General features: G+C 46.9%; 1 long non-coding RNA gene across 1 annotated transcript; it reads right to left on the bottom strand.

Annotated features, from left to right (window-relative positions):
• Positions 1–211: 211 nt before the first annotated feature.
• On the bottom strand, positions 212–20437 carry LOC100974221 (uncharacterized). The gene is made up of 4 exons (XR_004664623.3): positions 16085–20437; positions 14504–14552; positions 2015–2237; positions 212–1028 (listed from the first exon to the last, which is right to left on the bottom strand). It is a non-coding gene; the product is annotated as an uncharacterized LOC100974221 (long non-coding RNA).
• Between the last annotated feature and the right edge of the window lie 1249 nt (positions 20438–21686).

The raw sequence follows: 21686 nt of genomic DNA, 5'->3' as shown, positions 1-21686 counted from the left end.
ATTCTGATTTCTAAAGATCTACTTTATCAAAAGGTAAAAAATATAAAGAAAAATCCCCCAATATAGAGGATTGGGATCCCAATAGTTAAATACATGTTCTGCATGTGTACAAACAAAGTCAGAAGTTTAGAAAAAAGGCACGTCAGAAACTGTGACCTCCCTTGCCAGTGTAGCTCCCATGAGTAGCATAAATAAAGTGCTTGAGAATCCATTTTAAAGAATTATTTAATCTCTTATAAGCCTGGAGTTAAGTATTCTGAAATTCAGTGCAAACTCATCTATATTCTTGTTGAGAATACATTTGTTTACACTAATATCAAACTTGTAAGACCCCAGCGTCTACATAGTTTTGGAAAATTCTTTCATGCCAGAACCAGAGAAGTCTCAGGCTTCCTTTACAGCCACAATTCCTGGTCACCCTGACATTAAAAGTGTCAGGTTTTGAACGTGAACAGGGCTGGTCATTTTATCAGTATTTCAGGACTCAGCAGTTTCTTTCTTTTTTCTTTTCTTTTTTTTGAGACGGAGTTTCGCTCTTGTTGTCCAGGCTGGAGTACAATGGTGTGATCTCAGCTCACTGCAACCTCCATCTCCTGGGTTCAGTTGATTCTCCTGCCTCAGCCTCCCAAGTAGCTGAGATTACAGGTGTTCGCCACCTCGCTCAGCTAAAGTTTGTATTTTTAGTACAGACAGGATTTCACTATGTTGGCCAGGCTGGTCTCGAACTCCTGATCTCAGGTGATCCACCTGCCTTGGCCTCCCAAAGTGCTGGGATTACAGGCATGAGCCACCGCTCCTGGCCCTGGGACTCAGCTATTTCTGACCATAAATCCAAAATCTGAAAATTCTCGTTCCAAAGAACTAGATTTGTTTGTGTTCATCCCAGCAATTTTCTAAGCTGAAGACGCTTCCTTACTGTGCACTGAGATGACACGTAGGTCAACTTGACTGTTTTAATCAACCACAGGCTCATCTAATTTTCTGTGTCACAACAGGTTTCCAATGTAATACTCTTATCTCTGAAAACACTGTATTTTAAAAACAAAACAAAACAAAAATTGGTCATTGATTTTCCAAACACAAAGAAACTATCCTGCTAGGTATTTTCTGTAATTTAGTAAAAGTGGGCACTTGGGAAGAGCTCCCTGCAACACGCGATGGCCCTGGTGAGGGCTGCGATTCAGTCTGGGCTGTCAGCTCTGATCTCACAGTGCCCACAGCACTCGGCCACCACTGCTTCCTCGAAAGGAGCATTTAACTCTTTCTCTTCCTCATGAATGCATCAGTGGCTAACGGGGGAGGGCACTCTGGAGCCCTTCATGGAGTCTGTGGGGAAATCTGATTCTCTCCACGTTGCAGAGGGGTTTATGGAGGTCCAGGATCTGGTGAGCTGCCCCATATCACATGGCTTGCAAGTGGAATCCTGTCTGAAAGACACCAAATCCCATACTCTTTCCACTGTATTGCTTTTCTATAGAATGGAAGAAATTGAAGTACACCTTCCATCAAGTGTCCGCCATTGGCTCCAGTTTGATTTCTGAGTCTAATCTACATTACGTATAAACCCATCTACCTAATCCATATTATATGTAGAAATACATCCTCACTGGCCTCATCGCTTTCATCCCCAGTGCCTCCCAGGTTGAATCACAATGAGCCTGGCTCTGCAACTGGCTCTTAGCTGTGGTCTCCGCAATTCCAACCTTGCTCTCTGCCCCAATAAGCATTCACCACCCAGCACCCAGCATGATTTCATAAACACATAAATCAACCCACCACTCCCTACTCAATGCTTTCTGGTGGCTTCCCAGGCCCTCAGAAAGAAACCCAGATTTCTTAGTGTCCCCGTGGTACCCTCTACTGAAGCAAACACATGACCCCAGCCACTCACGCATGCATCTGATACAAAGGGCCATCTCATTCACCACGCTCCACATACTTTGCAGTCCCAAATGCTCCAACCTCATTCACACCTGGAGACCAGTCTTTCCCTGCCTGGTGTCTTCTGGCTTACTTTCATGCCATCCGGTTTTCAACTGAAATGTTCTCATGGATGCAGAATGGTCTGGAAGTCAGGTCCTGTGATTTTGCATCACATCCTCTTGCCTTCTCTTCTTCACTGCACTGTGGCTCTCTAACATTGGCACTCTTTCCCTCGGTTCACTGTTTCCCACCACGCACTGTCAATTAGAATGTTGGCTCTCTGCAAACAGGGCTGTGTCTGCTCCGGGACTGAACTGTAGTTGGAAAAAACAGATGTAAAACTCATCTGCTGAATTTCCTGATGCTCCATAGGACTGTCCTCCCAACACTGGACCAGCCTCCTCCCCTCTAGGTGGTCTCTTCTCCAGGTCAAATGTGCCTCGTGTGTGAGCTGTCCCCCAGGCCATGTCTAGACTCTACCCCATGTGAGGGCCTCCTGAACTCTGCAGACTCCAGATCTGAGCTCAGCCCTGCAAGTGCCACATAATTGGATGATGTGACTCCAGGGAGAGCCTTGAACACATGGGAAGGAGCCCAAGGTTAGCAAGAGGAGCCCGGTTCTGCAGGAAGCCTCGGCGCAGTTCAGCTAAGATGGCTGGGGTCCTTTTGCTGCCTCTCACCCTTCACTCTACCATTCCTGGGGCTGGAGCTCCTGGATGGTAGGAGCTCTCTCTGCCCCAGCTGCTCCAGCCAGATCCTCCTCTCCTGGCCTCATCCACACAACCTCCAAGCCTCCGTGAGTGGCCTTATTGGCGAAGATAAGACTCCAGGCTCAGAGGAAAGCACCTACTCTTGAGGCTGAGAACCAAAAGCAAGGGCTTCTCTCCAGGAATGTGCTCTTCAGAGGGAAGGTTCTGGCAAGGCAAGGAGTGCCAAGCTCACCCTTAGCAAAGCGGCTCCTTGGAAGGTTTCTATAAACCTCTGGCAGGCCTCTTCCCACTTCTCAGGAGGTGAGCTAATTTCTTGGTTGAGTCAATGCAGTAGAAAGTCAGGATGGTTTGATATCCATCTGACTTGGAGTCAATGTAATTTGTCAATTCAGAAAAATCAGTCTACAACAGGATTTGTGACCTGGTGAATTTGACTTTTCTGCCTCAACAGCCACGTGTGGCAAATGCCCCCTCCCTCTCGGTTTCTGAATTCTACTATCTAGGAACTAGAAAGGCCCTTAGGTCTCAGAATCTACCTTATACAGTAGAACCCATATAAGAGTCCCCCTGAAAAAGGCAGGATGGCACTGGGAGCCCAGTCTCCTGGGTCCTGGCCATGGCTCTGCCTCTACCCACAGGAAGTTCTGTTCTGGTCCTGCACATCTCTGCATCTGTGACCACAGCATAGTTATACCCTATGACTTCTGAGGCTACTTTCAGCTCTGGGATTTCAAACTCAGGATTTATAGTTATAACTGGTTCCAGGCCCACATCCTCAACAAGGTCTTTTTGATGGCCCTGTCTAAACAAGTCCTTGTCTGCTCCTCTGTGGCTGCACACTGCTTGCTTCCCTTACACCCTCACCTGCCCTACCATGACTCACCCACTCCGTGTTTGCACTCTCTGCCTCCTGCGCAGTTCTCCAGGCACTAAGATGCCAGGGAGCCAGTACTCTCCTTCAAGGCCACAGCCCCAGGACCCAGAGAGTGTGCCTGGCACCAAGGAGGTGCTGGACATTTGCTGAGTGACCTGATTATAGCTTCTACCTCTGAGGATGCGTTTGTGGGAAACGGCAGTTCACCCCTCACCAGGCTGGGGATGCCGTGTGTGAGCCTAAAATATCCAAATTGAGCTCAAATCAGCCTCAGTCCAGTTTGGACTCAGGTCTAACTGTTGACTCTTCTAATCTTATTAGCAATTACTCAAATTTTTAAAAAAGCATAGAGTTTCTTTGGAATCCTGTTTTAAAATCCTTCCTTTTTAATTTGGAATATAGCAGCTTGGGAGAGCTGTAAGTCGAGAAACAAAGGGATTCATTCTCTGGCCAAGAAATGTTCAGAAGCAACAATGGTCATGTTTATACTAAAATAGCAAAAAGAGAATGCTTAAATTAAACCATTATTGATTTAAATTCATGAAATAAGATAATTGATATTGAATATTGAAATTAAAGACTCTGCATTTGTGTTCTTCTTAAGTCTACCTGGTGGAGAACATTAATATTTGAGTAATATTTGCCTTTAAAGAGTAGGTGGGTGATGAACCCTGACAATAGCCTTCTTTCTATATCAAATATGACTTTAACAAAACAAGTTGGACTGCATTAGAATCTGCTTACATAAATGGAGTTTGTAATTTTTTCTTAATGATTTGAGATTCTATAGTAATATCATGGCCACATGTGGATTTGAAGAGCTATAACTTTACAAAAATCTAACATAAATTAAACTTCATTCTATATTTATTCAATACATATTCTTGTTTCAGGAGAAAATATTTACTGGATCATACCTTTGTGAGAACCATTCTCAGTAGCAGATTGTTATAATGACATGGTTTCTTGCTTTAATGAAAAATAAATGGTATCATTTAAAAAAAAAAAGAAAAAAGAAAAAAAAAGCTCTCCCCATTGGTGGTCTGGGAAGGGAGCACATGGTGACGCTCAGCAGCTGTCTCAGCTGCAGCCCTCCCGGCAGGGTGGGGCAGAAGGCAGGCAGTTCTCTGCTCTGAGGCTACAAATGTGGAGGCAGCAGAGCCCAGGGAAGTCAGGTACCCTGGCCGCTGCCCATGTACTCCAGCCACTGTCCCGGGGGCAGTGAATGCTGAGACAGGGTCCAGGTGGAAAGCTGGTATGGCTTGGATTTCCCCAGGGCAACCCTTGTCACCATGTCATATTCTGCCAGGCAGCCTGCACCATCCAACAACATCTAAGAAATGGGGACAGTTTGGGGCAAGTGCAAGTTTTTTGTGTGTATTTGGTGTGTTTGGTTTATTTAATTATTTTAAGCTAAGTCAAAGTCAAACTCTACTCTCCCATCCTCCTGAGCTGTCATTTATGGAAATCGCGATGTCCCCACAGGACCTGTGTGTGAAAAGATAAGGCCATGTGAGAAGAACTTCGCCCATGGGCATCCCTCTGCGGGCTTGGCCGATGTAGGGCTCTGTGTCCACCCTGCCCTGAGGCACAGCCCTCCCTGGCACTAGGTGACCTTGGGATGTTGTCCTCCTGCTCTCTGGTCAGCCTTGCACTCTCCTCTCAACTCTGAGACCAGTAAAGGAAGGGAGTCCACTTGAGTGGAAATGCTGAGGGCGTGGCCCCAGGGGCAGGTCAGGGCAGGCCAGCCGCATGTGCAGAGCCCCAAGTCTCCAGTGGGGCCGGGCAGTTGGCAGCTCCAGGCGGCCCCCGCGGAGCGCCCATCCTCTGTGGTCTAGAAGCACGTTTGCCTCACATGGCAAGCACTGCTGCCTTTGTTCTCCTACGACTCCTCGGAGGCTGAGCCCTTGGGAATGAACATGCACAATAACAGGTTGCAGAGGCCTGAGGATTGTTTCTGACAACAGCAGCTCTCTGTGACCGTGGCTCCCAACTGCATCTTCCCCAGGCATAGACCTGGGGAGGCAGTCACCCCTCAAGTAAGAGGGTGACAAAAACAAAATGAGTCAAGCCACCCCACCCACCACCCTCCCCCTGAGGTAGGTGCATGTTCTCAGCCCGTTGACAAGGCTCTGTAGAAGTTAGTCCCTTTATGCAAATTGGCCTCGCCGTCTGGCGTCTGTGTGTGTGTGTGTGTGTGTGTGTGTACAATGGCATTGACCTGAAAGTAAAATCCAATAGGTAAGAAACATCCTATTCCAACCATGACAGACCCTTCCTCCAATGCATGTGGGTGGAGCATGGTCACCATCCCCAAGATTTCTGGTTCTCAGTCTCAAAATGTGGGCTTAGCAATCTATGGAGTAGCCTTTCCAAGCATCCCCTGTGAGCAAAGACAGAGTCTAAAACGAACATAAAAATGAGTGTCCATGTGGGTGTAGAGTTTTCATGATCCAGGACGGCGCATTAAAAAGACCTAGAGAGATTCAGCAGTACTGAGGCCTGGCCCCACCACAGACCAATGAAAGCAGAATATCTGGGGAGGGGTCAGGCATCTTTATTCTTTGAACTCCTCAGCTGATTTTAAGAGGCAGCCGGGGTGGAAAATTCTGGGTCAGGCCTTACAGAGACTGGAGTCCACGGCTCCTCCAGCTAGCCTGATAGCAATTCTATCCGCACAAGAACCATCCTGTCCCCACACACTCTGTGTCGTCCAGCCAGTGGTTCTCAGACTTTGATGTATGTCCAAGTCACCTGGGAGGATCATAAGGACCATAGAGCCCCAGGTTCCTTGAAGTGGGTGGGACCTGGGCCCGGGAATTTCTCAGAGCTCCTGGGTGAGTCTGATGCCCATCCAAGTGTGATCACCAAGGGCCTTGTCCTTACAGAGAGTAGAAGGTGGCTGAGCAAGCACAGTAATTGATGGCAGTGCTCCTTGCCTGTGTCCCAGTAATACCAGCCAGAAGCCAGCTGAGCCTCCTGCAGAGGTGAGCCAAAGTGAGCCCCCCACTCCTTCACCTCCTCCTCCCACACACACCAGAAAGCCATTCTGGAGCTGTGCCTGTACAAAACCCAGTTTCCTCAGCCACTGTGGCTCCAGGTGGGCTTCTGTGCTCTCCACCTGTCATCCCAGGAGCACTGTCCCGGGCTCCACCTGACTCAGGGAGAGGTCTGTGCCCTGTGCTCTGAAATGCTGGGTCTCCAGACACTCCATCCATGAAACAAACAAAATAGGGTGACTCTGTGTCCTCAAATGGGAAGGCCCCAACACATGCTACTTCCTGGCCCCTTGAATTGGTACTCTCCACCAGAGCCACCACCCAGGCTCTGTGGTCCATGAGGAGAGAGGCTCACAATGGGGCCTCCTCCAAGGAGAACAAGCTCCCAGGAGACCTCCCCTCAAACCCAGGGCTCTGAGCTGGGTAATGTCCAAGGAGAGGCACAAGAATGGCTGGTCAGGGACTGGAGTCTCTGCCTGGCCTACCTAAGGGCATCCTCAGCTGCAGGTCCCCTGACTCGATGAACAGAACAGGGAGGGGATGCCGCTGAGCGTCCACCCCCGCATCCTATCTGTCTCATTCCAGCCAGACAGCCCCTCCAGGGCCTGAGATGTAACTCTGCTTCCTTCTAGCCTGAAGCCATGGAGGAGGCCGGGTGGGGGCAGGTGTGGACAGGTCAACTCTGGCCAGACAGGGCCCTAAGGTGCCGCCTTGCCGGGGTGCCCGGCTCTGACTCTGGGACAAGGACACCAGACCACACCAACCACACTTGCCAGCCTGCCCTGTCTGCTCTGTGCCACCCCCTTGGCCCACTGCCTCTTCTCTCTGCCGGACGCCTACCTCTGACGCCTCCCCCACAGCTCCATGTCAGCCATATGCTGTCTCTGTCTTCTCATTAGGACTTTAGGCACACTCCAGACAACATCTCTTTTTATGAGCTACCTAAAAAATTCCTCTCCAGCAACACCAAGCCACCAAGGGGTGGCCAGCAAGGCAGGACTCTCCAGGCCAGGCCAGCAGGACTACCTGGGAGGAGGCTTGTGGCAGAGGGGCAGAGGTGGGCTACTCCCAGGCTGCATTTAGGACTATTTTGCAGATAGGTAATGGGGAACCACCCACAAGGATAGAGTTTGAAATAAGAAGCAAGCTAAAGCCAGGGCTTTGGGGAATGGAGCTCAGATCCCCAAAACTTAGCATGTAGAAAAACATTTTTGAATCTTACTGGGCGTAAGACTCACCAGGAAGAGATAAAAATGCAGATTTCAAGGCAGCCGAGGAAGCTGCTCCCTCAGCAAGCCCTGCTAGGCCTGCGATGTGTTCCCAGGAAAGATTATGGAAGACTTGAAGAGAAAAGCAGAATCCAGGCTTGGGTGAGGTCGGACAGCCAAGGCCAGAGCACAGGGTGGAAACCAGAGAGGTCCTGAGGTCCGAGTTGGAGGGAAGTATAGGATAGGCAGGAGGGCTGTGAGTGGGACATGGATCCTAAAGCCACAAATCTCTGGGCATGACTTCCCGCGATTCTGAAAGCCTCCAGCTTTTAGGTCAACCCTTGAAATGTGAGCAGGCCATACAGAACCTCGGGGCCTATGAAATCTTCCTCCTTAGAAATAGACTCTTAATTTAGAGTTGAGAGTCCACCCAAGAGGAAAGAGCTAGATTTATTGCTGGCAAAATATGAAGGATGTAACATGATACCTCTTCAAGTCTCCTTATATATTTTCACAGGCCAGGCAGTAATTGCCTCCAGAGATGAGGCCCTGATGGGTTAGGGGAGGGACCCTGCCCACCCGCCCGCCAGCTAGGAGGAGGGAGTCTGGGGCCAGGTACAGCTGTGGTAGGGATGCAGGACAGAACGGACTCACAAAAAGAAGTCGTGGCGGGGTCCACCAGGCCCAGGAACTGGCAAATAAGGAAACCACCGAAACAGAGGGAAGGTGGCAAACAGGGCGGAAGGGAGCCGAGAACTTGCTCGTTACAAAGGCAGGAACCCTACTCTTTTCCCAAAGGCCTGAAATCTCTCCAGAGGGTAGCCGTGTCCACACAAGGCTTCCTCTGGGTGAATCAGGCACGATGAGGGCCCAGGATGAGTCACTCTCGCTCCAGCCTGGTGTCTTCTCTTTGGGAGCCTTTCTGCAGACAGAAAACTGTAGCCAAATTAGGACACTCTAAGGATCTGAAGGCACCAAGACCTGCTGGCCTGCGACCAGAAGAATCCAGATTTTATGCCTGATTTGGGGTGATCCTTAAGTCATCCGACTCTCATTTTCCTCATGGTGAAGGGTGTTTATCAAAGCCCAGTGACTTGTGAAGACCAACAAATGGTGCCTATGTGATGTCAAAGCTGTGCTGGAAGAAGGGAAGGGTATTCTCTCAACTAGTGGTTCAGGAGAAAGAGGCATGACCCCCACAAGCACTCGGAAAACTTTCATCCACCAAATAATCACACAAGTCATGCAAATGAACACTGTGGGAGGTGCCTCAAAGGAAAGAACATGCCCCTGCCCCTGCCCCTGCCCCTGCCCCCGCCCCAGCCCCTGGGGACACCGGCAAAGCTTCTGTGAGGAGTTCACCTTTGGACTGAGGTGTGGAGGATAAGCGCATGCCAACAGGCCAAAGAAGGGGTGGACAGTCACGGGGACAAACAGAGCACTATGCAGACGCCTAGAGCAGGGGTTCATGGTGAGCTCAGCCTCATGAGAGGTTGCAGCCAGACTGGGGAGGGCTGTGGACCAGGTAAAGATCTAGTCATTGTTCTGCAAAAAAATGAAAAAAAAAAAGGCATGTGAAGCATGTAGAGCCACTGAAGGATTTTAGGCAGGACAGCAGCACAGTGAAGCTTTGAAAAAGGCCATGCCGGCCAGATGCAGTGCAGGGGGAGGCTTGCAAGTTACAGGACCAGCGCAGAGAGGCAGCCTGGCCATTTCCACCATGCAGTCTCGAGAGAGCTGCTGCAGCTCCAACTGAGACACTGGCTATGGATACAGGCGAATGTGTCTGAGAACACCTGACAGGCAGAATCAGCGGAGACAGACTGCACTTGGGGTAGATGAGGGTTTGCTGTCTCCAAGGCAATATCCTAACAGGAGGAGCACGGGAACAAGGTGTGACTTAGAGCTCCAGATTCAGGTTCTGTTTTTATTATATCAAGATGCAGGTGCCATCTACATGGGAGCTTCAGGAAGGTGATTGTCTGTGTGTTTCTGGAGCTGTGAAGAAAGTTCTAGAAGGAGATTTCTATGTCAGCTGCACACAGGAGCTCACGAAGCCAAGCTCCTGAATGAGGTGGCCAGAGGAGAGCTCCGCATGAGAAAGAGTGACAGCTAGGACCGAGCCACAATTGCCCCCCATAGACAATAGCCATGAGCAGTGCGCAGGGGAACCAGGAGAGAATGGGGCCTGGAGGCCAAGATGGTGTGTCAGGAGGAAGAAACCGTTAGCAATGACAAAAGCTGCTGAGACCCTGGAAAAGAGAGACAACAAGAGAACTCCAAGGGCTGTACTAAGAGATCATCCCGAAAATGCTGAAAAGTCAATAGGCGACAGACTGTAGGGACATTGGGTTGCATGTGAAAACAACTGGGGTGAGTGAGGAAATGCTAACGCTTTTGAATATGTGAGAAATAGGATTGGAGCTGTGCTCAGGGAAGATCATGGTGGCTTGAAAGGAGAGAAACAAAGCTAGGAATTCCATTCTCCATGTTTATACTGCCATCTTGTAAGAAATAAGGCAGTGTAGGACAAGGCTGGAGCAGTCCAGGAATTGACAGGAATGATCAAATCATGGCCACTGAGCTCGCAGGAACTGAATTAAGGGGTGACTCCACAGACACGGAAAGGAGAGCAGCTGGACTTAGTGGCTGAATGGGCCACTACAGGGTGAAGGCATAGACAACTAAGAGACTGGCGGGAAGAAGAAGCAGGATCCATGTCCCTGTCATAGCTGGATGGCCAGGGATTCTGTGCTGAGCTGTTGTCAAGGGCAGCTGTTTCAGGTTCCAGTAGAATGTCACAATGTGGAGACACCCATCAGTCACTGTTACCTGCAGACCTGTGCTCAGGACACAGGGCAAGTGGGTGTGGGGCCGGCAGAGACTGCAAAGTCCACTCAGAGGACATGTGCGGAATGCACAGAGGGGCTGTGGAAACACAGAGCCCAGGAGGAAAGGACAGTGGACAGCAGGAGTGACCAGGAGAGACGGAGAAAAGGATGGATGAGGAATGGAGCCCCTGCAGAGAAGGGCAGAGAGACTGCTCCCACCATGAGTTTAGGGGGAGATGCAGGACAAGGTTCCTGCAGTCCCCTGGGTTTGGAGTGCACAGTTTCCACTTGTGTGTAGGAGTAGGAGCCAAATGGAAAGGGATGGAGACAGAGGAGGAGGGCAGAGGAGAAGCAGCTCAGGACCACACCATGTGAGGATAGAAAGAGGGCTGGGAGCACAAACAGCCCCGGGGCTCAGCGCAGGCTACCAAGGGAATTCTTCAGTTATCTGTTTTGGCTGCTACTCTTTATGTGTGTGAATATGTGTGTGTGTGTTTTCCGAGCTTTATTGAAGTATAACTAACAAATAAAAATTGAGTATTTAAGGTGTACAAGGTCATGTTTTGATACATGCATTGTGAGATTATCGGGAACAAGCTAATCACCATATCCATCACATTTTTATAAGAATACTTGAAATCTATTAGCAAATTTCAAGGATATAATGCCATGCATTATTAGGTCTTCATAATTTAGCTAATAACTAAAAGTTTCCTATCGTGTTTTTCAATAAGAAAGATGGGTATAGAAAAGTCAAAGTGGCCAATGAACATGGAAAAAAGGACAAGATTAATAGCAGTAATTACCCAACATGCTAATTAAGAACTGAAACATTGTCCATCTGTCAAAGTAGCAAATGCAAACAGTTTCTGCAGACACATCATTTGGGTTAAAGACAGGACTGTGTATCATAGGATGGCATTTTTCCCTGGCTCTGTCGCTGCTGCCATGGTGGCTCTCCTGGCCCCTGCTGTGGGCACATCTGGACACAACCCCCAGCCTCCTCACTTCCCTGTGGTGTGGGTCGCTTCCTCTAGAGCTGCAATTACATTTGAGCCAGAGTCAGACACAGAGGCCTCCGAGCCCTGAAGATGCTGCAGGGTGTGCGAGGCTGCAGGAAGCTGCCTCAGGACCTGCTTGTGCAGGTGGGAAGGCAAGCTCAATGGCAACTCCATGATGTCTTAGAGATTGCCTCTAATGTTACAAAGGGGAGAGAGACCGAAAGAGCCATATCTGAGGTCCAGAAACAGAGCCAAGTGGGCACTGTAACTCAGGATGGGTCAAGGGACCTGGCCACTCACACACAGCTGGCAGGTGGCAGAGCCGGGATTTCATCCAGGCTGCCAAAACCCAAACACAGACCCTTCCTGCAGCACGCTCTGCCTCTCTAAGTCCACCCTGCCTATGACCAGGAAGGCCGGGTGTCCTCCCACCCAAGGCAGGCAGTGGTGGGAGGAAGTCAGCAGAGAGACCAGGTGAGGCCTCCAGCACAGCCACAGCACAGCCCTGCCCATGTGAGCCCATCGGACATCAACACATACCACGTGTCACGTTGTGCACAGCCAGCCCCTGAGCAAGGGCACAGCAGGGCACCTGGTTGCAGAGCAGTGTGGACAGGCAAGGGCACACTGGCCCTACTGGGGAGAGCAGGCAGCTGAGGAGCATGCTGGGGCCGGGGCTGCCACCAGCCAGCCTGGGCCAGGGAAACTATTCAAACCTTTTTTTTTTTTTTCAGCAAAAACAATGACAATTTTCTGTCCATTGTCATTTCCTAAGAACACTTACGGGACAAAGTCTCAGCTGCAGTAAACAGCCTGGGAGCCAAAGTCCTCTGGCTCCAGTGAGCATGTTAGGCATGATTCATCTGGTGAACATTCTCTTTCTAAAGAGGGAAGGCCAGGTTAAACAAGGGTTTGCACAAAGCTCTCTTCCTGTGGCAAACAAAAGCCTGGGCTGGGCCAGCCATCAGTCCAGGCTCAGGAGAGCTCCCTAACCAAGTGCACATGTGGCTCCCATGAGACCCTCCCAGATGGGACTTGGGGAAGATCTGATGATGATGGTGATGATGGTGATATGGTGTTCTTCCAGAAATGCCTAAAATGTGCCAGCAGAGTCTTCCCTGGGAAGCAATATTGTCCTGGCAAAGCAATGGGATCAGGAGGACTTTTAGTCTCGATCAGAATAGGGAGGAGAAGGCACCTTTGGGAATAAATGAAGCACCATGGGCCCCAAAGAGAGCCAACATGCAAATCATGGCCTGAAGATGACCCTGGAGGGAATGGAGCTCAGGACCACTGACAGGACACAGAGAGGAGGCAGCAGAGGGATGGGCAGCACTGTGATCCCGGCATCCAGGGCAGTGATGCCAAGCAGCAATGGCCCTCCTGTGCTCGGCAGTTACACGAAGGCCCAGATCAGTGCCAAGCGGGTGGTCTACTGGGCAGGTGGGGTCTGAAGGAGACATTACTTCCTGCCCGATCTTGTTAGCCAGGCTCACATATCGGACCAACCCCCATCTCACCTTAAATTGCAATCCACATCCTTCTCAGGAAATAAGAAACCCCTCAGTCTGCACAATGCTTTCTTTGCCATGATTTGTATCACCCATGTCTTGCTCTATGATTTGGGGATTATGTCCATTGTTCGTTGGCTACACCCCCACTTCTCAGTTGGAATATGCATCAACTCCAGGAGGGCAGGGAAACTTTTTCTTGCTCCCTGATCTCCCCCTAGCACCTCGAGCAGTGCCTGGCACACAGCAGGTGTCCACAGTACTTGTCGAATGTAGAAGTGAATAAATAGCAAGACAGAGTCACCCAGCTGGCTTGGACCTGGACTGGCCAAGCTGGTGGTCTACACCATGATTTGCTGGATAATCCATGCAGCTTTCCCTGCATAGACACAGATGCAGCCCCTCTGTCCAAACATGATGCTCCCTCTGTCATTGATGGGAACCAGATGGAGTCGCGCCTGTAACATGACTGAGCACTGATTTCAGTAAAGTAAATGAATTACCAAATTGTAGTCATTATAATCTATCTTCATCTTAGTGACACACTTGGCTGGCTGCTATAAACCAGGATTTGAAGAGTGAATGTGAATTTACAGACCTCTCAGCTCTGCCCACAGGATCCAAATCTGGCAGAATTGTCATCTCTATTGAACTATTACAACTGAATGATGAGCTCTCCTACCCCCAGATTTACCGTTAATATGTGGTAACCCAACTATAGGAGCCATCTGATAATTCATCCTAGTACATCAGATTTGGAAAGACCTTTAGGGTCATCTAAACAAATTCCATCTGCTTGAAACGAATGCCACTAAATCACAACTACCACTCTGCCAAGACTGGGCCAAAGTCCAGCTCACACAACTCACCCCACTCAAACAACAGTCCCACACAAAATGGAGTATCCACTCCTAAATCTGAGTCAGCCCTGAAAGGTCTGAGGGGTTGAGCAACCTAGCTCAGGCATGACAAGTGACTTTCAGAACTATTACTCAAACTGAAGAGTGTCTGACTCTAACCCATCACTCCCAACCATTATACTCACCACTGACTCTGTATTCTGGAGAAAATTGTCAATAAAGATGTAGAGGATTGGTGACTCCTAGGTCCATGGCACCTGAACTCACCAATCTTAACAACATTGAAAGCAAGAAGGCCAGACATTGTTGCTTCCTGATGTGATGAAGGTACAACAGGAAATGCACAGCATTCATATAAAGTGGCTTTGCCAAAAAAAAAAAATGTGAGTTTAATCAAGCATTGGATATAACCACCTGCAGGAAGCATGGAAGATAAATCTTCAACAAGAGGGCATTTAGCTAAATCCAGAACATAATCCACTGTACAGAAAAATGACCCATGACCAAGTTTTTTCAACAAATAAATGCATTTTTAAAAGAGAGGGAGAAGTATTACAGATTAAAAGAGACCTAAAAGACACCTCACCCAACCACAGTGCGTGGACCTTGTCTGCATCCTGAATCCAGCAAAGCACCTGCAAAAGGACAATGATTTTTATATTTAGCTGAGATTCATTTATTATGACTGCAGTATACTATTCCATTCTATACCTTTTTCCTTTTTCTATTTTTATAGATTTAGGGTGTACAAGTGCAGTTTTGTTACCTGGATAGATTTCATAGTCATGAAGCCTGGGCTTTTGGTGTAATCATCACTTGATTAGCATACATTGTACCTGTTAGGTAATTTCTCATCCCGCATTGCCCTCCCAACCTCCCCGCTTTCTGAGTCTCCAACGTCTGTTATTCCACACTCTATGTCCATGTTTACACACTATTTAGCTCCCACTTATAAATGAGAACACACAGTATTTGACTTTCTGTTTCTGGGTTGTTTCATTTGAGATAATGGCCTCCAGTTCTATACATGTTACTGCAAAAGACATGATTTCATTCTTTTTTATGGCTAAGTAGTATTCCAGGGCGTGTGTGTGTGTGTGTGTGTGTGTGTATTATACACATTATATATATAATATACACACACACCATATTTTATGTTGTAAAATATATCCATATTTTATGGTGGATATATATATATATATATCAATACCAATATGGTGTGTGTGTATATATATACCATATTGGGGTGTGTGTATATATATATATATATATATATATATATAGAATTTGCTTCAAAATACTCCAGGAAAAATAAAACACAGAGTAAAGGGGTAGATGAAGTAAGAATAGCTAAGTACTGATCATTATTGAAGCTAGGTTATGAACAAGTAAGGTTTCATTAGACTATTTGTTCTACTTCTACATATGCTTAAGATTTTCCATAACAAAGTTAAATTTAAAAAGAATTGATGACACCCGGGAATAGAATCTTAAACCCCAAAACAACACTGTACTCTATATGGAAATGGTCACGCTCTCCCTTTGAAAAGCTTTCTCATCACGGGAGATAAAGTTACCAACTTAGAGAAACCGAAGGGTCTCAGTGAGACATTCCCCAGGAATATACCACAGAAAGCAAAAGCATAATGGCTAAGAGATAAAGCCATGGAAAATTTAAGAAAAGATGTATGTTTTAAAATATTAGTGAAACATTTAAATATACATAATGAACTGGGAAAGTATAAAGTACATGTCAAAAAAATCTTAACATTATCATTACATTTAAAATATCGTAAGCCTATAAGAAAAAATAGACTATTCCCTCTGAAAGGGCAAAAGATATGAGCAGACAGTTCGTGGAGGGAAAGGAAAGGTATAAAGACAGTGAATATGTATAAGGGAACAAACAAGAGGACAGGTTCACTTGTAATAAAATCAGCACATAATTAAAAAGCACATGAAGGTCTACACATTATTGACAAGATGAGCTCATTGGAGAACATCGCATAGTCCTGCCGTAGTTGAGGGGGAAATGTTCTTCCGCCACACGGCTGGTTCACACTCCCTATTTATATGTAGCAAAAGCTCATTAATGCCCTTTGTTTCAGCAGTTCTTCTTGCAACTATTTATTCATGAGAAGTAAAAATAAGCAAAGGTTTGTCTTACCTACAACAGTAAGTACAGGCAGTTTCCTTTGGCGCTGTGTAAAAATTCGTGCGCAATTCAAGATGATGAGCCCTTGGCTTGAAGTCAGAGGCCTGAATCCTGGTGCTGGCCTACTTTTAGGACTTGGTTTCTTCTTATCCTATGGGCTAAAAGTTAGCACTTAAGTCTACAGCTACTGAAAAACTGGAATAGATCTAAAAGACAAAGTGTTTATTTTTGCTAACATATATAAGTCACCTATTAAAAACCTGCTTATTCAGTAGATACCATTTTGTGCATAAGACTAAAATAATAAAAATAATGATCTTCTTCAGTCTTGAGTCTTGAATCTCAGAATCTTCCTCTGTATAGTGAACACACTGGGATAGTTTTAGAAAACACATCCATTGGCCAATACTCTCAGTTCTAGTCCAAAATGAAAAGCATATCCTTGTGTGATCCAAGTCATAAAGGTAGAGCCAGTTTCCCTAAGATGTATTCTTGGAATTTTCCAGAAGATTAATTTTTCTCAAGCCTTAGATTGCTGCAGGATTGACCTCATGGGCTAACATCCATAAGAGGACGTTACCAGTTGAGAACCCATGGACTTAAAGGTGAAACTGCCTGCAACTTGCTTCTATCTGAATTTCACCTGAGGTGAACAAATCTGTGCCAGAAGGAGTTGCCCAAGTCTCCATTCTAGAGCAACAGGGCTGTTTTGAGTGCAGTTATGAAGGAGGAAAAGCAGCTCCATGCCTCCATGGAAACCCAGCCTGAAGATCTCAAGATCCTGGTCCCTGGAGAGGCAGATCCATGGCACCGAACCCCACACCGTACAGCCCATCTAAAGGTCAATGGCACCTGTTCGAGAGACATTAAGGAGGAGCAATGGTAGACAAAATCAGAGCATCTATGAGCTGACTCCAGGGGCGAATTTGAGGAAAAGCTTTGGCGTTATCCAGATTAAAATTGAAGTTAAATGCTGCAGCGTTTCCAGAAACATGAGGCACTGGTTTGTCCCCAGGACAGGAAATACTGATGTTGACTTTCATGATGGAAACAATGACTTCTGCCCACTCTCCACCCTCCTTTCTTACATTTAGAAAATCTGGCATTAAAATGAAAGGCAAACCAAAGAAGAAATGGAAGGTGACAACCAGAGAAAAGACCATGTCAGCAAAATCCCGGCTCCAAGTCCTGAGCCCTGGTAGTGAGGATGCATTCACAGGTTGACGCAGAGGGTGGTATTAGGATCTAGGAACAGATCAGGAAATATTTGAGTAAAGGAAGCACCTGACCAGGAGAGCCAGGCTGCACTTGGAATCACTGGGGAAGGAGAATCTTGGTTACGTTTGCTTACCAGGATTACCCTGCTGTGGGTTAATCAATCCTAATAGGATGCTGAAGCGTTTTTTCAAATTTTCAATTCAGAGGCCCATTTTAAAAAATATGCTCACTGTTGGTTAAGGCACACAGCTGATTTTGTTAATATATATGAGGATCCATGTCTAAAGAGCTCAAAGTTATTATTAAACTCATAACTACTAAATTAACAAGCACATATATAACATAAACATTCTCAAATACACGACTGTGTCATGTTTAAAACTCTACTTGTTCTCTGAGCACCATTTTATGCAAAACTATCTAAGAAAACAGCTGCCAATTAAATTGGAATAAGATAAAGTCAACCTATGCCAATGAATGGAGCAATATTGGAACTATTTTCCAGAACTAACTTGATGATCATTCAACAAGAGATTCTGGCAGGAAAAAAGAATATATACATACACACACACATATACAGGTTCTTTTCAGAAAATGTCTCAAAAATGTGGTCCTCATCATGTGAACAAAGTGTTCGTGTGTGTGCTGCCTGATTTGACTCCCAACTTTCTGCCATTGCATTGGTGTTTGGGGGGTTTTGTTCTCATAGTACAGAAAAGCTTTTAATTGTTAAATGTGTGCAAAATAAAATGCAAACTGCACAACTCAATTACTTTCCTTCAAACTGATGGCCATGTTTCTCAGTGTCTGTCAGTTGTTTTAACAAAAACTGTTCTCATCTGCAAAGAATTGAAATTACCCTTTCAACATTTGTTTTCCAAAATCCCTGCTCTGTTTTCTCTTTGAAATTCAAAATTACTAATATACCATACTGCAAATATAAGTGCCTTTCTCCAGAAAGCTCTAGTGGCCAAGTAGAAATGTTTCCCTTCGGATCAAGGAAATGGTATTTTGTGATTAAATTAGTTTGAGCAACACAGCTCTGGGTGTTTTATATCGCAGAGCTGTGATTTTCTAGCAGATGGCTTCGACATTTTTATACTGAGGCAAGTTTTAGTTTTCCAACCTCAGTTAAAATCTTTAAAATGTTTGCTTTAGAAGGAATTACTACACAATGGGAAAAGAACCATATGCAATACCTTATCATTTAGGAAAAATATTCCATTTTGAAACTGAGTTTCATTAAGGCCTGTTTTGTGTAAGCAGGCTGCAGGTTCAGTTGCTACACACATTGTTAGGGCCCTGCAAGTGTCTGTTTTTCGTTACCCTCCCCACATAACCCAGCCCTCTGAACCCCGGCGCCTGCATCTGTGCGCTTACATGCTGTGATTCATTACAATAACAGGAATTTGCTGCTGTTATGATTGAGATAAATCAGCTTTGTGGTCTGGGCAGCCATTCTGATAACCATGGCTCCACCTCAAATTTGCTGCCTGGTCTTAAACCATCTGCAATACAGTCTGGTCGACGAAGCAGACACAGAGATACTATATTTTCTTAGGAATTAAAATAAAATAGATACTATGGACCAGGAATTTAACTAACACCTTTCCCTACATTAACTAATTTAATCCTTACAAGATCCTTAGGGGTTAACTCCTTCTCTTATCTGCCTTAGATATAATAAGGGATTGCTTGCCCACAGCACCCCAGTTGGTGTGCAGCTCAGCTTGATCCCTGGGTCCTAGCTCTGAACAGCTGTTATGACATGCTGTCACCTTGCCATCTTGGCTCCAGGGTGAGAACTGGAGTCCCCCACTGTTCATTTCTGTAGCGGGTTCTGAAGGTAAGGAAAACCAGACTTGGTCTTCCACACTCTCTCCAACCCAATCACCTGTGTGCACCTTGGGCTGGGTCCATCACTGGCCATGGCATAGACTGGTCTCTTGGCAAAGCTGAAGGGAGGTTAGCCAACCTGGAGTTTTCTACCTAGTCACCTCCCACTAGCAATGGTAACTGTGACTTCTCTCTCTCTTCTTTCTTACATCCTATTTTCTTATTCTTTTTCTTTCTTTCTTTTTTTTTTTTTTTTTTTTTTGAGACATGGTCTTGCTTTGCCACATAGGCTAGAGTGCAGTGGCATGACCACAGCGCACTGCAGCCTCCACCTCCTGGGCTCAAACAATCCTCCTGACTCAGCCTCTTGAGTAGCTGGGACTACAGGGGCATGCCACCATACCAGCTAATTTTTTTTGTACATATGGGGTCTATGTTGCCAAGGCTGCTCTCAAACTCCTGGACTCAAACCATCCTCCCACCTCGACCTCCCAAATGTTGGGATTACAAGCATGAGCCACCACACCTTGCCTATTCTACCTAGTTTTATATTTGCCTCCACAGCAAAGAATTTTAATATGTTCCTTTGTGTAGTACAACTGAAAAATTTACTGTTTATCTAAAATTCAAATTTAACTGGGCATCTTGTGTTTTATTTGCTCACTCTGGTCACCCTAACTAGGTGATCGCCAATGCAGAATGCACTGGACTCCTTAAACAGCAGGACAAGGTCACAAAGGTGGAGGGCCTGGTCCCTGCTGCTCCCCAACTTCTAGTGCCCTTTCCCTTCTCACATGGAGTCCGCCTGTCACTCCTGCTCGCCTGACCTAAGACTGTGGCCATCCCTTTGCCGCCGGCTGGTCTCACTCAGATGTCCCTGCTACATGAGCCCTTCCCTGCCAGCCCTGTCTTGCACACCCTATATTTTCATTTATTTCATGTTTATATATTTCATCCCACCCAATTAAACAGCAGGGACCTGGCCCAGGGCACTGGGGCAGCCCCATCTAGCTCACAGTAGGCTTCCTTTTAGCAACTGTGAATGGATGAATCCTCCAGGAAGCCTGAGCACTCCTTGATACACTAATGAGGCTTCTGACACATGGTGCCTAACGAGGGATGTTCCAGTGGTCTGACCAGCCATCTTCAGGTGTGAAGTGCCTCCAGCCATGCCAAGAACTCCTTGGACAGCACGCTGACACTGTACATTACTCTTCCTCTCAACTCCAGGGCCAACTGGCAGCTTCTCTGTCACTTACCACAGTTGCCTTGCATGTCTGTGTTATCTACCAGGCCAGACTGAGTTCACACAGAGCAGAGACCACTACCCCATGCCCCTCACCTCATGGAGTGAGCATCCAAGAAGCGCAGACTCCGTGGTGGGGGTTGCATGGTGCATGTGTTCAAGCACTCACATGCTCCTCGGAGCTCTGCCCAGGCCAGGCTGGCCAGCATCAGGTCATGACAGATGGGGCCTCACAGACACTGTGCAGACACAGTGTAGACATGGCAGTCAGGATGGAGCACTCATCCCATGGGGCTTGATGCTGTAAGCCAGCTGTGAGGGCAGGAAGCAGGAGCTTAGCTGGAGTAGCCACCAAGGTGAGGCAGGTTTTCACTGGTGAGGCCAAGTTTGACAACGGGATAGAAGAGTAACTAGAGAAGGGTAATGTAGTTCTTGTGTTTCCCAGGCCTCTCAAAACTATCTGAAGAGTCTACTTTTTGCCAGGTGCTCTGCTAGTCACCAAAATACAGATGAATAGATGTGACCCTAACCTTGGGGGGCTTATGGTTTTCTCCCACGCTCCTCTCAACTATCACCTTCTGAAGGACGAGGATACACATCCTTTGTCACCTTGGCTGCCTGGAGCCTAATAGAGAATTGGCCTCGGTAAGAGTCATTGTTATTGCTCCATGTTCCTCTAAAAGAAGGGACTAGAACAAAAGGGATAGACTCGGAAACGGAATTGGGCAAAATCACATAAGCAAGAAGCTTTCAGTAGCCTGAATTCTCCAGCAGTGGAACGGGCCTTCCTTTGGGAGGATGCGTTTCCTTTTTCTCAACGTGGCCAAGCATGGGTTGGGCCACCTCTTAACAAGAACCCTGTAGAGGAAACTCAGGCACATCCGCCATGCCTCTCAGGCCTCTCGTGACCCAGGAGGCTCCATGTTTCCTTGGTGGTGATGTGGTTGTTTTCAGAGTCTTTTCAAGAACTCTGTATTAGCATTCTCCAGAGAAACAGAATAATAAGATAGAGAGAGAGATATCTATATATAGATATAGATAAAAAGAGATTGATTATGGGAATTGGCTCATGGGATTGTGGAGGCTGAGAGACCCCACGATCTGCCATCGACACCCTGGAGCCCAGGAAAGCCAGTGGTGTGATTCAGCCCAAACCTGAAGGCCTGAGAATCAAGAAAGCCAACAGTGTAGGTTCAAGTCTGAGTCTGCAGGCCTGAGAACCAAAAGTGCTTGTGTCTGCAGGCAGGAGAAAAGGGGCAACCCAGCCCAAGGAGAGAAAGAGAGAATTTTCCCTTCTGCCTTTCGGTTCTTTTT

This window comes from Pan paniscus, chromosome 8, assembly GCF_029289425.2.
Source record: "Pan paniscus chromosome 8, NHGRI_mPanPan1-v2.0_pri, whole genome shotgun sequence".
NCBI lineage: Eukaryota > Metazoa > Chordata > Mammalia > Primates > Hominidae > Pan > Pan paniscus.
Note: the sequence above shows the minus strand (reverse complement) of the source record. Positions and strands in the feature narration are given on the sequence as shown.